The sequence below is a fragment of the Carassius gibelio genome, chromosome B1, assembly GCF_023724105.1.
Source record: "Carassius gibelio isolate Cgi1373 ecotype wild population from Czech Republic chromosome B1, carGib1.2-hapl.c, whole genome shotgun sequence".
Classification (NCBI taxonomy): Eukaryota; Metazoa; Chordata; class Actinopteri; order Cypriniformes; family Cyprinidae; genus Carassius; species Carassius gibelio.
In genome coordinates this window covers 4,621,262-4,642,088 of record NC_068396.1, presented here as the reverse complement: position 1 = coordinate 4,642,088, position 20,827 = coordinate 4,621,262, and the positions used below count along the sequence as shown (strand labels likewise).

At 33.1% G+C, this 20,827-nt stretch overlaps 1 long non-coding RNA gene across 2 annotated transcripts in view; it reads left to right on the top strand.

Moving 5' to 3' along the window:
- Nucleotides 1–1,716: 1,716 nt before the first annotated feature.
- LOC127948491 (uncharacterized) overlaps nt 1,717–20,827 on the top strand; it is a 69,388-nt gene continuing 50,277 nt past the window's right edge. For both annotated transcript variants that reach the window (XR_008152094.1, XR_008152093.1), the window contains exon 1: nt 1,717–1,908. This is a non-coding gene — a long non-coding RNA (uncharacterized LOC127948491). The remainder of the gene's footprint in view (nt 1,909–20,827) is intronic.

The window sequence follows — 20,827 nt, the reverse complement described above, 5'->3', positions numbered from 1 at the left end:
ATGCTTACATTTCCTTAGCTATTCAAACAGCAGCTACAGAAAATGTGCATAGAACATTTTTATTATCAAAGAGCAGCACAACTGACTTCAGTCTAGCATGATTATATGCACTTTAAAAACACTCCGGTTATAATAAGTGAAGCTATCTACACTGGATGATGAATACATATCTTATACTTTCATCACACCTACATCTGCACTTTGTTCATGATTAGTTTATGAATTTGTGAAAGAGCTGAATTCAGTCAGCGAGCACACGCAATCAACAACAAAAGTCCACTATTTCAGCAATTACTCATCTGAAAGCCTCTGATTGGCCACCGCATTCATAAAGTCAACAGAATCGCATGATTGGTTATAACACACAACACTATGAAAACACGAAAAAAATAATTATGATAGAACAAATAATCTCTCATTTTAATTAAATAGTATTACTAGCCTGATAATAATGATAAAATATAAAGTAATTAATGTATGCAATGCACAGCATCAGTCCAGCTACAGACAATTCTATAATGTCATTACCCCATAAAGATGACATATCGTCAAAGGCATCAGCCACAAGTGATATCTCTGACTATTGTCAATACACGATACTATCATCTATAGACACAACCCTAGAATGCATGCATGCATAAATAAATACATTTACCCAATGCACAGTATCATTCCAGCTACGTGTGATGAGTTGTTTACTGTCACAGCAAAGACAATTTTTGAGATAATGTCATTATCCCATAAAGACAATGTGGAAGAGACATATTTGTCTTGAAGATTGGTAATGACATCCTTGCCAAGTCTGGTGATATTATTAATGCATTCCAAGTGATTTGTTCAGTGTGATGTGTAAACATGGTTAGGTTAATGTTTTTACGGAACACTGTACTGGAGATGGTTTATTTGTGCTTAGTTGGCAGGTGATTACTTAATGATATATGAACAGTCTTTCAAACTCTAGATAAGTTCAACTGCATTGAGGTAAACATGCCAAGATATGTGTTACAGTTCATTATCACAATGAACAACATGACAGCAGCATTGTTCCTTCCCAATGCAGTGCAAACACAAGCCTGACACATCCTCTTCTATCTCATTTCATTTGATTCTTTATTTATTTAATTATCTTTTTTTTCTGTCTCTCTCTCTCATTTGCCCTTTAGAAGTGGACAGGGGTGCATTCTGCTTCTCTGCCTCTTTAGTTGTGCTTTTCAAGCATTTTAATTACTTATTTTTATTGATTATGGTATAAAGCAGACACAGATGCATTATTCATGTTACAGTAGATATATAGAGCTAGTGAAGTATAAAGTGCTCCAAAAAGCACTCTAAAAGTATTTTAAAGTATCTAAAGAAGCCATTTTACAAGTAAAAATGTGATTTGTGAGCTCTGCAAAATCATCATCCACTCTCATTGTTTGGAAAACAGATTGTGTTTCAACAAATAAAGAAAATAATACAGGCTTGGAATGACAGGAGATTTATTTCTAGATGAAAAGTACGATTGTTGTTATAAAATTGCACTTTTTAGTCAATCACCAAAAGTTTTATATTATTTATGTGCAAAAGATTGTGATATATTACAGATTTGAGAATGAAATGGGTTGGCAAGTTTAAATATTGCTGCTTGTTTATGGCTCCAGAACACAACAGGAAATGCAAAGGACTTTTAATTTGGCACACCTGTAGAAAGGAAAAACAGGTGGGAGAAGCCATTTCAATTGAATAAAAAAAATGGTTGTGGAAAAAAGGGTTGTCAGCCTGTAGGCCAGCCTATATTCCAATAAATAACTTTTTGTGAAAAATGACAATGGGAGATTATATTCTGACTGTGGAGTTCCAACTTTTTTGTGGAATAATTTTTGGAAAAAATCTTTTTGGATACAAATTAGAAGAGTCCAGCATAAGGTAACACTTGATTTGTATTTGTCAGTTTTTGTGTTTTTGGTTTTGCTATGGAACCATTCCTTTATTTCAATGTTATTTCTGGGCTATTTTTATTTATTTGTTTATTTATTTTTCTATTTGCATTAATGTGTCTATCTATGTATATGTTGCTCATCACTTGCTTTTTATTGTTCTTTTTACTGTGGTAATGTAGCATACATTGACTGCAAACCACTGTTATCTGATCTAATCATCTCAGTTCTGTGTAGAAAACAGCACTGTATTGTACAGCCAAAGATTTTGTCATCAGCTTATATAAAATCACACTTATCACTAGGATTCACCTTGTTCTTCACACCACTTGCAAATGTGGCATGTTTGTATGAAGAAACAAATGCATTAATCGATGCAGTGTGTGCTTTTACAAGTGATTAGTATCTTGAAACTGTTGCTGAAAAACATTTTTACAATTTTGAAAAATCAGTTTATCTGTGTTTTAGGATATAGACAGTAGTAAATTGTATATTTTTATAACATCAGAGAATAATTAAAATTGAACTAAATAATTTCTTTGTGCAGTCCATTCATTTGTAAAGGACATGCGAGTAAAACTTATAAACCACAACAGCTACTAAACAGGGATGGTGCATTATTTTAAGCATCAATTTTTGAGCATCGACTCGGGCTTTAAAAAATATAGTTCACCATCTGGCTTTAATCAAACTCAAGACTTCATCTGAAACACCTTTCCCCTGACAATTTTTTTTATTAAACAAATATGGCGTTGCATCCCAGAGTGGTTTACAGTAGAGGTAATGAGGGCAATCTGCTCCAGTGATGCACACATCATATCATCACTCGACGGGAAGTGACCCCGCTGTGCCTACAGCCGTGCAGAGAGATGTGGACATTTCTGTGTCAGAACTCTGTGATTAATTAAATTATGCTGAAAATATCACTACTGAAATATTTGATATTAAAGATAGACATATTCACAGTAGCCAATATCAGTGTTAAATGTTTCATTTCCTCCTTTGGTCTTGGAAAACATATGACAATATGATTATGTGCACAATCTGGCATTTATAAACGGATGTTTTGGGCTTAGTGCATTTTAATCTCTATCAAAAGCATTTTTGGCAGAATGTCAATTATGTTGTACCATCAGGTTTTTTTATTATTTATATATATATATATATATATATATATATATATATATATATATATATATATATATATATATATATATATATATATATATATAAGCAATAAGAGCAGTTACAATGGAAGTAAAGAGTGCCAGCTTATAAACGCAGTATTTGGCGCAGACATCATACATATTGTGGCAGTCTTTTACCTTCATGAACACGCTGGCAAAGCTGGTTTTGTTTCTCGAACTAGCCAATTATAGTTAACATTCAATGTATTTGTCAAAGATGGCTTACAGTGGTGTACCACGCTAACACAATCAGTGTAAATTCATCGTTTTGGTCTTATAAATCAAACTTTGATCAAATAAATGTTCTGCCACTATTACAGTAATATGATACTTGTCTCTCAATTTATGGAACAATTCAGACAGAATCAAGACAATCAGAAATTGTGATTCGCTTTCAACACCTCTCCTGCTTCAAGGCCTCATATGCTCTCAGGATATAAAGGCTGCCAAAACTTATTTAATTCTGAAAAGTATTTGTAAAAATAGTTCAGTTTAATTTAAAATACAATTGTATTTTCTGTATTATATGTTTTGTGTTCATTAAGAGTATTGCATCGTTATCATAGCACCATCAATATCATTGAAAGTCTATGCTTCATTTGATTAGCATTATTTTTTTGTGAGAGACAACACAACGAGTGAGTCGGTTGGTGAGTGAGTCGGTGAGTTATTTTTATGCATTAAAGTTTTATGACATGCATTTATTGCATAAATCACAACCTCAAAATGCATAGGTTTTAAGCTATACTTGTAAATAGTAAACTAAATCTGAAAATCTATTTAAAATTTTGAATTAATTGGACTTAGTGAATACTTTAAGCTTTTAAATTGTATGACAAATTTCCATAAAACTTATTTGCATAAAGTTTATAAATTCATAAATTTTGAACCATAGTTTATTGCCAAAGCAACTGCATTTGATTTGGAATTAACTTATTGCATACTTAGAACCACAATGTTTTTTTTTTGTTTGTTTTTTTTTTTTCATTAGATTCAAATATCTGTTAAATCTAGATTTATTTTTTGCTGTCTGTTTTTTTTTTTTTTTTTTTTTTTTTTATGCATTTAAATCCTTTAACAAATTTCAATCAAAGTGAATTCCATAACAGTTAATAGTTAATATATTTCAGACATACAGTTAAACCATATAATTTAATGTTCCAAATCTGTCACTTGACATTCCATTTCAGTTAAGATGCCGCCTCTGGAGGCAGCTCCCAATAGACCGTAGAAAGCAATGGAACTTGCTATGTTTTAGAACAGTGTTCATCTGAGAGCAATAGAGATGACAATAGTTTCTCCTTCTTGTTTTGCTAATGTTTGCTGGTCAAAGCACACTGGGGTGAAGAAAGTACACAGTCAGCTGTTTTGAGCCCATTTGAAACAAAAACAATAGCTCTGCTCTTCGGGTGCATTTCATTGATCGCTTTTGACAAGGTCTTTAGCCACTAGCCGATAATGATTACAAATAATGTTGCTATACACAATACTATTTTTTTTTTTTCTTTTACATTATATGGCATAAAGTCTGATTGACTCTCTGATGCGTATTAATAAATAGTGTAATCCCAGCCATAATATGTGACAATGACAGTATTCAGTGTCTGTGCTTTATGTGTATGACAGATTGAAAGGCTTATTCTTGGCAGATTTGCGTGTCTATTTCTAGATTAAAAAGTAGTGGAGCATGAATATCTATTATATTCTTACATTTCACATTAAAAGGCGCTAGATAAGCCAAATCTTCCCTGGGACAAAATATACTGTGCTGTCTTACTCGCTCTTGTAGTTCTCATAAATGTGTGTTTAATAGAACCAGAAAGCATGAGAGTGTGTTTAGACGTTAAACATGTTGTAAAAAGAGGCAAAAAGCCGAGCTTGATTTATTGTAAAACTCATAAGCTGCCATTTATTTACTTAATTTTTCTCTAGGCTTAATTTGAGGATAGAAGCAAAGTCCTTTATAAGCTTCTCAAGTCAGCTTGGCGGCCATCTTGGTAATGCCTCTTGGCAGCTATTTATACAGTAAGTACAACTCCTGTTTACTTCAATGGGAAAATACCAAAAAATGTGTCTCAGAGAAAACCATTATTTTCGGGATTGTTCAGAATTGTCATAAAGACAAGGTAAGCCTCAGTTCTAATTGAAAGGCTGAACATAATTTCCTGAAACCATCATGTTGTGAATGATTGTAATATGTTTTTTTTTTTTTTTTTTTCTTGTCAGAATGATATATTTCTAACATGAATACTCTAAATATTTTTAATGCCCCTTGAATTCATACGTGTTTTACAAAGCCTGCAGTAGTTTAATGGCACTAAATGTTTCCTCAGGCCTAATGGTTTAAGCGATGAGCTTCCATTTACATACATATATTGCATGTGAGCTAAAGAATGAGCACCAGCGCATTTCACAGCAACAGACTTGAGAACAGACCAGAAATACCTTTTTGAACTTTCTTTTTCTTGGTTTATGGACATGGTGCCAGATTTTACTCAATAGCTTTGAATGTATTATTTCATTACACCTCATCTTAAGTTAGTTACAAATATTAAGTAGTTTTATTATGTTTTTGTGTATTCATATTCAGTATGGGTGTACATTTTCTGAACATTTTCTTGATATATACCTGAAATACGTATTAATATTAAGATGTTTTCTTTCAAGTAAATGCATACATTACTGTGCAAAAGTTTGAGTTTATTTAATTTACATATTGTTATTTCTTGCTTTTCATGCATGGGCACTTACGCTTACATGTACTTACAGATTTGTTATTGAAGGCTAATTCTAGTTTGATTGCACTCATTAGCACATTATTTTTAAGATTTTGATAGTTCAATTATTTATTGCATTTTCTAAAGCCTTTATTTAACATGACTCCTGACACTTTGCATGCTGCACAAGCTGTGAAATCTCCGTGCTGAAGTTCGCAGGTGTCTCTTTGCCTCATTAGTAGGTATTACACATGAAGTTTGTGTTATTGCTCTGGGTGCTGCTATTAAAGGCTTGACAAGAGATTTACAACCAGCATTTGTTCTTCACTTTAATTTAGTATCGAAACTAATTTGCTAAAGGTCTCTGAGGTCCCATGGTCTCTGTGCACCTGTTAAACAGCGATGGAGATTTGTGTTTCAAATAGGACAAATCTCTCACTTGCCGATTATTAATGTCCGCTCAGGAACGATTTACTGTTTTGTTTTGTTTTTTTTTAAGCACCAGTGTGACTTTATTTTTGTTGAATGATGCATGGAGTTTCTGAATAGCATTCAAATATTAAAGTATTAGGGACTGTTTTGTTTTAGTTATACTTGGAGTTATTGTTGAAACATCTGCTTTGATAGCTTATTGATAAAGAACAGATAGAGAAAAAAAAAAAAAAAAAAAAAAAAAAAAAAAAATATATATATTTATTTATTTATTTATATAAATGGGGGAGAATGTTCTTTTCTGCAGTATACACCGTGTAAGATTGATTCTAAAATGTATTTTTTTTTTTTTTTTTTTTTTTAATTGTGTAATTGTAAATAACTTTTAGGGTGGTCTCAGAACACATTTGTTTACTTAATGTCTAAATGTGATTGAAAATATCAAAGCAAGTGTCATTTAGCAAAAATGAAAAGCAAAATACATTGGATTGTATTTTTGAGAGCACTGTATCTACATTTCTTTGATTCTGCTTTTAAGAGGAATTACTGTTCATTTTAATGAAGTGCTCATATGAAGAGCTTGATCACTTTTCATTAGTCTTTGAAACAAATGTGAACATCTCACAGAATGAAGGGCATGATGAACCTTGTTCATTTCGAATGTCTAGGTATGTCTCAAATAAAACAGAACAATGTGTGTGTGATTACGATTATGATTATACAGTCTTACTCAAATTGCATATTATTTTAGTTCTGATGGCACAATTATTGGGTGTATGCTTTCCTCTTGAAACACTGAACTAATTACAGTAGGTCCCTTTGATCTAAACTTGTTAATCTAACACTTAAATATATAAATAAAGTTTGTCTGTGTATAGTTGTTTATATTTCAAATCTCTCTTCTGTTCAAAGCAGGTTTGCTTTTTTTAACTGTGTGTGTGTGTGTGTGTGTGTGTGTGTGTGAGTTGATACAGAATGACCCAGCTATTCTGGTGATATTATTAATACTTTGACTGAATTTGTTAGTGAGGAAAAAGGCACCGTTTTATATTTACATTTACTAATGGTCACACTTGTTTGGCATCATGTTTTAATTCTGCTAAAAATCGCTCAGAAGCCCGATCTGTCTGTTTGTATCCGTTATCTCCAGCTCAATAACACGAACACGCTCAGAAACAGTCACTCTCTGTGATCAATGTGTAGCCAGCAAGATGGATGTAATATTTTCTGTTTGTCACCCATTACAGAAAACATTGTTTATTTTTTGCTGACAAAGTAAGCACTGTAAAATTAAATGCTCACAGACGTGTTCGAGTCTCTTGATTGTGGCAATAAAGCTCACATTGATGGAAATCAGTGACAGAGGGAGCCGGTATTGTTTGGCTTTAGGCAACATGGAGCACTTAATAATGCACTGATCAATTATAATTATTTTGACTCTCTTTTGTGACTTTCACTGTTATTGTTCACTTATTGTCTGCACTCGCATCAGGAGAATTCTGGAGTGATGCTCTACATGTTGATATCAGTACTGTCAGTGGTGCTCAAAAAAACCCTTCACTATACTGATAGATGTGACAGTTTGCTCAAAACATGTCATTAGCATTACTATCATGCTAATTTAGTCTGATAAACCTGCGTCTGTCCTGTAGGAAACAAAAGAAAATCACAAATGAATGAGATCTTTTTTTTCCTACTGCAGTTGTTTCCTTGGAGAGTGATGCAAACAAATGGAATGATGATTGGTCACTTTACCAACGTCTGCAATATATAATGTTTGAAATCACAAATACTCTCATGAAATCTGATCTGATGTCTGCAGTTTCATTTGTGCCTTTTGTATGTCCCCATAACATTGTTATTTTAATATTATGCATATGCTATTGTTGTTTTTATTAATATTTTGAAATGCCTTTTATTTTTATAAATATAGCCTATTCAAATTATTTCTGACCAATCATGTCATACTGAAGACTGGAGTAATGATGCATATAAGGCCAGGAATAGATTGCAGTTTAAAATATATTAACATAAAACGTCATCTACTTGAACAAAATGCATATGTCCAAAGTTTAATGTCTGCATGTTTTTGGATGTCTAGGCTATATTAGATTTATTTTATGAATTTAGCTAGACAAAAAAAGAATAATAATAATAAAAGAAATAATAATAATAGCTAACTGCTTATATTGCAAATGGGGATTTCTATTGCTTTTTGACAATGATTAGTTCAGATTTACATCTGACCCTAGGTACTTGAACAATTTCTCATTTTCTTTTTTTAGTACATTCTGTTAGGTGACTGCAATGTGAAACAACTGTTGTTGTTTTTTTCTCTCTCACTCTCTGACATCAATTATTTGCCATATGCACTATTAGTTAATTGTAATAAATGGCAAAATAATTTATGCAATAGTTTTGTTGTTTTGTGCTGAAAACAAACTTTTCACAATATAATACAATCCCTTCCCAAAGGGTAAAAGCAAGTCCTGAATCTTTTCCACGTTGAATGTTCTATTCTATTCTGAAATTGCATCACATTATGGAAATAAAATCAGTTGCAAAACTGTTTTATGTAGACTTTAACAGCTTCTTTTCCAAAACAGGCTTGGTTTAATGTGGTTGACGGTGCACTTATTCTTTTTCAACTGCAGCTCCTTCATAATGAATGTTTGCTCCTCTTTCAGAACTCACTTCTGCTTTTATATTTTTCTTATGAGTGTCTGGGTAGTTAAATGTGGCCTCTATTTTCTGATAATTACACCAACAGCACCCACAAGGACACTGAAACAACAGGATATTGTTTTCCCACCCATTTCCCACTTATTTATGTATTTATTTTACTTTATGGAATTTTCTTTTTCTTGTCTGAGTTTTCAGCTCTGTCCTTCAGACTCATGAATAATGATCCTTTTCATCCAGAAAATATGCTAGCTATTTTTACAGTTCAAATGTAGAGGCCAATTATGTCCTCATTAATGGAATCCATTGGTGTAAACATGCAGAAGAACTTCTGATGCACGGGGACTGGATAGTTGTCAAACTTTTTACTTTCATAGCTCACCCAACAATGACAGTTTATGGAAAATGTCCTCACCCTCAGTCCTTCCGAAATGTAGATGATGTAGATTTAGAGAAATGTAGAATTTCATCACTTGCTCCCCAATCGATCCTATGCTGTGAATGGGTGCCATCAGAGTGAGTCAAAACAGCTGCTAAAAATATCACAATAATCCGTGCCACTCCAGTCCAGCAATTAAAAGATGTGTGTTTGTATGAAACAAATCTGTGATTAAAGTGTTTTAGCTTAAAAATATAAAAAGTTATCTACCTATAAAAGTTGTCTCTTCTGAACACGGAGAGAAATATGCACACATTAAGCGCAATTTACTAAAACAGTTCAAAACAAATGTATTTGTGGATTTTAATGTGAAAGGACAACAGGGATTGGAAGTGTTACTTATTATGGACTCTTTTGGCCAGAAGTGTTCAAATGTATGTTGGTGTGGTGTGGATTACTTGTGGATTATTGTGATGTTTTTATCAGCTGCTTGGACTCTCATTCTAACAGCATCCAGGATAATAATAAAAAAGAAAATTGGGTGAACTATCATTTTAATAATATTTTTTTTTAATATTAAACGGTCACATTAAAATAACACATTTGAGTTTCTGTCCTTGGACATATCAAAGAGGGGTATGCTGTCATCTATTATTTATAATTGCATAAAATGAAATAATTGGTTAAGGGTCTAGAAACTTTTGCAATGTATCACAACTTTAGACAATGGGGCAAGAGTAATATGGCACCCTCGATCATTTTACCACTGCATTGTTCTAATCCAGCAGCATGAACGTGTGAGATGTAATTTTTATTGCCCTTCAGAGACCATTACAGCTTCTAACCCAATAAGGTAATTGACTCATTGTGCTGGGCTGTGGGGAATAGGCTGCATGCAATTTCCTCAACGAGAGGAAAACGACTGGCTGAAATATCAGCACTGCCTGGCTCAATCGAGCCAACCTCTTGAAGCAGATTGTGCCCTTTTAGTGATACGCTCTTGCAAAACGTCCGATTTAACTGATTGTGCTCAGAATTGGTCCTGCAAGTTACACTGTGTCTTTGCATTCTCTAAGTGGAAATCGGGTTAAATTCACTTTAGTCTGCTCAAAGTAGAGTTTAATTAGTGGTGTTTGGCAAGGAGAGCACCACTGCTGTTGCTCATAGTTAAGATTTGGGAACTGAACAATTTGGGTTATAAATGTTTGGCTATGCTAAAGATATGAATGATGCTTCATGAGAAAAGGCATGCTATTACTTTACTAAGCAATCACATTTAAAATTGCCTGCCCGATGAGAAAACAAGTAAAACTGTTTTTGTTAAAAAAAAAGAAAAAAAAACACTGCATAAATTGATTGTGTAATAGCCAGTCTATGAGGATTTCTGCAGAAAGTCTATTATTCCCCAAATACTGTATTTGATGCACTTACTTCTACTCTTTGTATTTATGTTTTCATGGAAATAAGGCATCAAATTATTATGTGTAAGTTTTGAACTGTTTGTTTATTTGTGTGTTTATTCCTTTTCTCAACATCTCATTATTATCAACATATTAACAGTAGCTGACAGTATAATAGCCAGAATATGATCATGATTGTGATGTTATTTTTGTTACTCTTTAAGCATTTATTGTGTAATTATTCTAAGGGGTGAAACTTCAGAATGCTACTTTCAACACATTTTCATTCTTACATGCGGCAATACTGACAGAACCAATGTCTTAATGTAGGTGCCATTTATGATTCTGATTTGTTTGTTTGTTTCTGTAATTTGTAATATGATTTTTAAGTCAATTATAGGGAGCAGTTGACCTTTTAAAGGTGGCCTGGAACATTCCACTTGGGATGAATTGGGAAGAAAAAAAAAATCAATGAAAAGTGTTTCCTCCCTTTCTTAGCGAGCTGCAGAAGATATTTGTGTCAACGCTGAGACCATCATTCTCCAAGCAAACAGGCATTGATTGCAGCCAAATCCATCATTTTAATCTCAGGAGGGCACATTTGCAGGTCGAAGTTGCGAATAGAAATCAACGTGATGATGCTTAATGACATTTATTGTACATAATTATGTACACGCATGCCTGAAATGTTCGTCTGATAGGAAATTTAAATCTGAAGTCCCCAGGAACAGGTAAAGTTGAAAGATGACATTAAATCGACAGCTTGTCAACTTCCTCTGAACACAGAATCGATATCAGTGGTGTGCTCTGTGGCATATCTCATATTAAAGTGATAAGAGTCCAAATTTATCCTATCAGCGTTTTTTAAATGTCAGCTTATGACCTGAAATCTGCATGTGTCAGATGAATATTATTTGGTCCGTGATACGGTGTGTGTCTGGTGGCTTGTGATTGATGACCTCAGTTGCACTGAAGAGATCTCGGTCCATATTGACAATTAATCGCTCTGATTTATCAAACTCTGTGATTTAACAGATGGACCAATTATGCTTTAGACATGCAAGCTGACTAACTGTTGCAGTATTACAAAGTATACAATTAAAATAATGCACCTTACTATAAAAAGGATGAGTTTTGAACAGCTCACAAATGAATGTATTGTGTTTTGTGATGATGCCCTCCTATTGCCTGATTTGATATATTTTTACTTAATACTTTAAGTGCGTGCAGGATTTTTGTTTTGGTTGTGTTTTTTTTTTTATGTTTTGTTTTCTGTTTATATATATATATATATATATACACACACAAATTGTATATATATATATATACACACAAATTGTATATATATATATACACACAAATTGTATATATATATATATATATATATATATATACACACAAATTGTATATATATATATATATACACAAATTGTATATATATATATATATATACACACAAATTGTATATATATATATATATACACAAATTGTATATATATATATATATATATATATACACACAAATTGTATATATATACACACACACAAATTGTATATATGTAAGTGACTTACTTGTAAATAATGCACCTTAACTCATAATTATATTATACAATGATTTATCTTTCACTCTTTACTGATTGAATGAATTATTATTATTATTATTATTATTATTGTTGTTATTATTATTGTAACTACTACTACCACCACCAAATAATTAAAACAAACTGTGGCATTCAATGTACTTGCATTTACTTTTCTTGTTCTTTAAAAAAATACAATACGACATCAGATAATATTTAAATTCCATTTTGTTTTAAAATACACTGAGCACTTTAGTTTTCATTAAAAAAGGCTTTTAAATACTGAAAAGTGTGCAGGATCCCTTTTTTATTTATAAAGATTATTAAATATTATTTATACTTTTAATTTATCGTTGTAATAATTAATTTTATTTTCTCAGAATTCCAGTCATATATTAAGCAGTTCAGATTATCCATCATAAATAAGATACAGCTGGTTGATTAACATCACCGCCAATGTTTATTAAACACTAATTTGTTTTATAATATTACTGTTGCTGCAATTGTACAAAATAAATAAGCCACCAATAAATAAAAACTCATAAATAAATAAAAGGATTGAATGGCCTATCATGGCTTATTGATTTATTTCAATATCAGTTCTACCAACAAGCAAGAAGCTGGTGTTATAAACAGCCGGTGACAGAATGACTTCAGTGCTCTGTGTGGGTGGCTGTCACCTCAGAGACTCATCTTTCAGGCAACTTGGCACTGCTGAAGCCATGTTTACCTTCTGCAATCTCACAATCATTGTTGAGAGTCGCCAAACAGCACTGGTTCAGAGTTTCTAAATTAGGCCAACTGCCTGCCAAAAAAAAAAAAAAAAATCAGACTTGAGGCATCATCATTGAACTTGGCAGATCAGTGCTATTAGTAGAAGTCACAGATGCTGGTTTTAAGAGCTGGAAGAAGAGCCCGTCTGGATATTAGATCTAAAGGCATTAAGATCACGTAACCACGACTGTCAGGCCACAAAGGATGAAAGAAAATAAATGAGGCATTGATGACAAACGACCTACCTTATGTCAGATTTCATATGTAGATGTGTTGTATTAGCAATTTCAAAGTAGTTTCCTTATCTTAACTAAACTAAAGGCTTGTTCACTAATACACAAAAAAAAAAAAAAAGTCACAAATGATTTCCTGTGCACCACTTATTTTTGGAAAATTTCTGATATTTGTTGGTTGACTGTTAACATAAAACGTAAAAATGCAACGCATAAATGTTAAAGTTGTGCATGCCAAATAAAATGCAATCAAAATAGTATTTTCCTAGCTGTTTCTATTTTGCATTCTTCAGAGCACATAGTTCCTATCAATTAATGTTAATGTAAATCTTTTAGATTTTTCAGACTGTATCACACAGATTGTTACACGTTGCATTATGCTAGTGTACTGTTTATTACCAAATTAAGTATTAATCAGTTAAACAAACTAATACAGTTATCTGACAATATGCAATCACCTGCAACAGCACATAACCCTGAAACTAAGGCTAAACGTTTAGCAGGTGTTAACTATGACACCGTCTGAACCTTTTTCCTTTTGACAATGCAGCAAAGTTTTTTCTGACCCGTCCTCTACCTTCCACCTTGTTTCACTTCCTTGTGTGATGACTTGCGAGCTGAAGGATTGTACAAGCCAACTTTTTCCGAATACTTAACGGCAGCAGTTTGCAGATGACTGAGTGCTGAATAAAGAATTAATTTGCAGATGGATGGCTTACTCCTCTCCTTTGATGGGGTGAACAATTACAGCATGAGCCCTCACTAAGCATGCTGGCAAAAAACACCTGAGTTGTTTCAAAACAGCGGGTGCCTGGCAAGTTGTGAGATAAATAATTAATTTCACGTAAGATGAACCGCTCAGAAATCGATGGTTAATGAGATCACATTATTACACGTGCTGCTCCTGATATGCAAATGTAAGTAGTAAAATGCTACAGTGATTGTCATGAAACCTATCAAAAGCATTGCATTAGTCATATTTCATGCAAAAGACAAAACAAAGACATCTGTTTTGGGGCTGTAATTTTAACTTAAGTAATTATATTTATAATTATTTATAATAAAAAAAAAGAAGAAAATCAGCACATAAAAATAATTTCTGAACGACCATGTGACATGAAACCCTGTTTATTGGTTTCCTGCTGTGGTTGTCATCTAATAAATCTCATCGTACATCAACTCATACATCAGACACCATATTGCACTCTTAGAAATATAGTCATAATAACCATGTAATTACATAACAGAGTAAAAAAAAAAAAAAAAAATAATAATAATAATAATAATAATAATAATCATGAAAACGCAACCAGGGGTTCTTTCACACTTATATTAACATATAACATTTACAGTAACATTTGCTATGGATGTATGAATATATTAATGCCTTGCCAAAAAATAACAAATATGCAATTATGTTTTGCCTTCTTAATGTTCTTGCATTGCAATAACGGCAACAAACCTCAGTACTCAAGGGACCAATCGACTCAAAAGACTTCACTCAGCTTCTTTGGCAAGATCATCTTTAAACTGCCATGACTGTAGTTGACCTGAATGAGTAAACTGACCATGAATGAATCAAGACTTGTGGCCTGACACATTTCAGAACTCGAAGACGCATGAAATCCCACTCGATCATAAAACCAACTCCCACACAAAGTGCAAAATCCACAGGAATCTTAAATAATTCCTATAATTCAGGTAATTAATGAACTGATTTAATGTATGTATACCTTGGATGCAATGAAACAGCTGTCTGCCAAATGCATATATGTAATGTACCTTGCATACAATATATAGCACTACTTGTGTCTACTTTGCATTATTAATTGTGCTGCTTTCGATTAAAAACATGCTGTAATACTAAATGTTAATTATTTCAAGTTCCCATAGGTAGTAGTTTTGCTGCCACACTTACAACTCCTTTCAAAAATAACAATGGTTTCTCGTGGGTAAAACGTAGTATGCCATGGGTTCGATTCCCCCGAAAGACCTGCTGAAACGTATAGCTTAACAGCAAACCAATGTTGGGTAAAAGTATCTGCAAAAAATATAAATGTACATTAATTTATTATTATTATTATTATTATTATTATTATTATTATTATTATTATTATCAAGGGTGCTTTTTGCTAGATTAATAACTAAACAATAAATTGTTAATTATTATTATTATTTTTTTTTTAGTTAAAGAATTTTGTGTTTCCGCTCCTGGTCTAAATGGGCTGTTAAAGAACAGTTATGAGCAGTCCACAGAGTGATTTTGGACGGTGTGAATTATAAACCCAACCTGGCCCGTTTGTGCAGGTCACTCTTTAGAACGTTGGTCAAGCTGTTCAAACACTGGCTGATATCAGTGTTGACTGACTGGAGGAAGCCAACACCAGGGAGCTGACATGTGTGAGCACTGGCTTTAGTTCAAACACCTATGGCCAGATCCGCTCCACAAGGGTGATACAATTTAAAGTCACCTAAACGGAAGCATCTGAGTACATAGTGACTTTGGCGGCAGTAGTCACAGTGGGAAAGTTGTGAATGATGGCTGAGATTTGTCTTAGTTAAATCATGTTGGTTCATATTAAGATCCATTCATACATGTAATGTATATCTTAAGTGTCTGAATGCTTCTTAGGGCTACTGTAAAGTGTTTTCTATGCATTGTCATGAAAGCTTCATCTATCGTCAAAACACCAGAGCATGAAGGTCAAAACAGCAGTGCAATAAAACCATAAGTTTTGTGTTGCTTCTCGACGAAACCATGTCTTTAAACCCAGTAAATAGTATGAAATTGCTATTTCAAATTGCCTACTCCAGGGGGCTACCTATAAGTGTACTGAACATTGCTTTGGATAAAAGAATCTGCCTTGTGCATTTGCCAGTTCAAATGTATCTGGCCATTCGTTGCTGACCTCGATTGATACCAAACAAGTGCAGGGCTTTTTACAGCCTTGCAACATATTTGCCATTGGCTTGCATTGTATTCTCAGCCTCAAGCGAGCTGCCCACAGTTCACTCACTGACTGCTTATGCATACTGCACACAAGACCAGAACTTTATGCGATCTGATTGCAGCTTACAGCTGCGATGATGACGCAGCTTTGGGATCAGGATGCACTGTTTTTAATAAGTCCATTCCGAGAGAGAGAGAGAGAGAGAGAGAGAGAGACATTGCAAGGCAGAACTTAACACCACATTTGCACAAATATACAGTATTCTGAGTAGATTCAAGGGAACTAAATATCCTTAAGCAGAACTGTATATTGTGAAATTATTTTTGTGATATAATCATTACTTTTGGACTAACATAAGGTTTTAACTAAAGGCAAGTCTCTCTCTCTTGTTCTTTCCTTTATTATTTTTTACAAACATTGATTGTAATATCAGTATTGTAAAAAAAAAAAAAAAAAAAAAAAAAAAAACGTTTTAATGTTATCATATCTCACAATAATTGTGGTGAGGATTTCACAGATCGTAGATCTTTTGAAAGAAAGTTGACGAGAGGCATGCATCATTTCTTTATACCAATGGTTCATAGTAGGTCTACATTTGGTTAATGGTCAAATAACACAGATGTATTATAAATATTGTTCAAAATTTGAAATAAAAACCGTTTGCATCATTAACATCCATACTGGCATTTCATCAATTCAACTTTTTTCTCAAACGATATCTGAGATGGCTTGCTTCAAATTATAATTATTGATCCATTTCATTATCTTTGCATCCCTAATTCTTAAACGACATGCTGAACAAAACTAACTCTGGTTGGTCACTATACATCTCATTCAGCCAGTGTTTTTCTGAAAAGCTGGACAGTTCTGGACAGGATAAGCATCAAAGTCAATAGTCTAGCCTCGTTAAGCTGCTAGCATTATTAAGTGGCAGCCAAGTAATCGCTATTGTTGGCACTCAAAACAAGCAGGTGACACTTCACAATTCACATGCGTTCAGTTGTTAGATTGTTTTGGAGATACACACGACTGTTAACATTTCCAGTTGTCTTATCACTCTTTCTACCTACAGTAAAATGTGCGGAGATAATTGAGCAGAAGATTAATTGCTGACTGTCTGAGGAATTCCAATAGACCTGACTGAAATAAACCTGCGCATATGAAATTAATGGTTGCTGAGCAACATCAATCCTGCACGTATTCGTCATCTCTCTCTCTCTCTCTCTCTCTCTCTCTCTCCTTTTTTAATTTAGCCCCTCTGCTTAAGTTAATCTGTATTTCATTGAGGCCGTGAGATAATTAATGCAAATTTCAAATGAGAAACTTATTTAGTACGAACTCTAAGAAAGAAGTTAACAAGGCTGTGATGTCCCAATTATTATTATTTAATTTTTTTTTTTTTTTTTCGGAACACCAGGAGGCGGCACGACGACGGCTTTACACCACCAAATTTCATTTCATTCTTCAGTTGGAAGTGGCATTATTCCGATTATGATAGTACACTCCCAAAAACATATTAAAAAATTAGTCGTGCTGCTTGGTTATGAACTCTATTAGCAAAATGAAAGGTTATAGAGTCCACGTGATCATTTTAGTCTCCTGCAGAAAACTAAATGCTAATAAATAAATGAACCAAACCAAACTAAGCCAAATTGGATGGCTTACTTCCAGTAGGGATGCTAAATAGTTGAGAGCAGTGTCGGCTTTGTTATTAATAATTTCTAATTTAATTTTATTTATGTATTTATTTATTTTACTTGTGCATTTGCTGCTATATTTTCCAGCAGGTCAGACTACAGAAGAGTATATATAAATATGTCTGTCGTGTATCCGTCTGGCTCATCATTCTTGTTTGATATCTCCAAGAGGCATGTCGCTCTCTACCTAATGCCAAGCTGTAAATCAGAGGAGTCTCAGAGTGAAGAGCCCGTCTCAGTAGTGCAAATTTATGTAAATACCGAAGTGTACTCCTGGCCCATATCTGTGGTTGGCCATGTTGATATTAAGGACACCGTTCATGTTTAATTCAGTCTTCCATTTTTGTCCTTATTTCACTGGAAATGTATTTTATTTTTTATTTTTTTCCACAGGGTTCGAAGAGCTAATGATTATGGGGAAATCTACAGGGCTGCAGATTATGACATTTTCTAAAGCATCAACATCACGAGTCATAAGCTGCAGTTAAGTGATACGTTTTTAACTTTGATTTAATATATATATATATATATATATATATATATATATATATATATATATATATATATATATATATACATATATATATATATATATATATATAGATTATGTTGGTGCAGTTCTAATATGGATTAGAAATGTGTTCCAAAATGTTGGTGCTTCTGGCAAAAGTTCGATTTCCCCTAGATTTTAATTACAATCATTACAATTGCAATATATTTGTAAGTTTAGACATGCACGATAATGATGCTCTTTGAGTACCTGCTATGATGATTTGAACTACTACAAAATATTTGATTTTGGTTTTATATATAAATGTTTTCTACTATTACTACTAATTATAATTAGTATTTTTTTATTGTATTATATTTCTAGTTTACTACTACTTTTATTAGTAGTAGTATACATTTTCATTAATACAAATTAAACATTGATTAATAATAATAATAATAATAATAATAATAATAATAATAATAATAATAATAATAATAATAATAATTTATTTAACACTTGGATATATTTAAATAAAATTATTATTATTATTATTTTCTTCAATGTCACAGATCTAAAATAAGTAATTTATTTGCTTTTATTTGCAAAATGTATTAATATTTATATTTGTATTCTGAGCATGCCAAAATCATATGATCACTCCTCTTAAACTGTTCTGGTTCCCCACTGTGAATAAAAATGGATGTGTGTATGTCCAGATTGCATCTCTTATCCTGTTGACACTGGTGTAATAGAGGTTCTTCCTCTGGATACTGACATTGTGTGATCCCAAAGCATCCTAAAGTAAGCAGCGAATTGTAGATAAACATTTCCTGTAACGGAGCAGATGAAAGCTGTAGCTTGAGGGCAGTCAATTTGCTGAGCTGGTGTAAGACGCTCCCATTGTGAGCGCTAAAAGCCATATGATAAATCATGAGCAGCCAAGGGACCGGTGGCATCGAGTGTTTGCATCTTTGAGCATTGGTTTTTGCAGACTTATGCCACATATTTGCCAGCAACTGTTTTCTTTGTGTTATTTTTTTTTATTTTTTATTTTTTAATTCACAACATGAGGTTCGAACTTTCCATGTATCCACTAAAAAGCTTGAGCTGCAGAATGTGTAGTTTGGAGGTGATATGTAGCTTCTGGCTCCTCTAATCATCTGATTGTTCATTTATACATTGTAAAACAGTGTCTGATGTCCAAGCTTTATTTTCCTGCTTCACCTCTTGTGAGAGTGCACAGTTATTGCATGACAAATCCACCAAATCAACAGCTGTGTTGTTGCACTTTTCACAAACCTGAATCCCCAGAATTAATGGCCCAGAAATAATTTGACGAATTGCTGTTTATTTTTAGAGGCTTGATTCACCATTTAGCTCCAAATTGAAACTTGGACTGGGTGGTATGTTTTGTAAGTCCAAAAAAAAAAAAAAAAAAAAAAAAAATCTCTATGGGCTTATTTAAAAAAAAAAAGACAAAAAAAAAAAAAAGAAAAAAAAAAAAAAAAAAACATCAAGCATAATAAAATAAACAAATGTGTAAAGGAGTGTGTATTGTGTAGTTGCTGAGTTTGTTTGGTTTTTCAGCACTTTTATCACCCTTTAAATTTATTATATTTGCTGCATGCTTAATAGTTAGAGAAAAAAAAATTATATATATATTTTTTTTTTGTTTGTTTGTTTTTGCACAACATAAATACCTTGAGCATCAAGCTGGCATATTAGAATGGTTTCTGAAGAATTATGTGACACTGAAGACTGGAGTAATGATCGACATCACATAAATAAATTGTGTGTGGGGGGTGTGGGCGGCATGGTAAGCATGGTAAAGATTAGACCTTCAAGTGTAAAGAAATGATTTGTTTTAACAACTTTAACAGATTTGCGATCTTAAACACTGGTCTCAGTCCTGTGAATTCCCAAGGACAGAAACTTCAGCAGTGCCGTGCCACTTTTGGCCCAGATCGATTTGCTTTAAAGCTGGACATGAGGCGAATGTTAAGCTGGTCGTGCAGAACGTCTGATTGTCCCTTGTGTTCGCGGCCTCGGTGCGGCTGCACAGCTTACTCAGTCATAAGTTCAGCTGATTCAAAGACGGCCATGTGCAGTCACATCTCCAGAGACTGGGGCAATTTCATAGATGCTGACCGTCTGTGGACCTTGGCTTTCAAATATTACTCTAGCAATACAAGTCTTCTTCGAAATGTGTTACTGAATGGAGTTTCACAGAATTCATTTTTAACACTGTCATTTACAAAAATGTCGTTATAAAATGATATCTGCATTTATTTTGTGTAATAAAAACATATATAATAAAACATTTTATCAGGAGTAACTTTTTGAAAAGGTCCACATTGTTATTTTTTGCGCCCACTGTGATTTT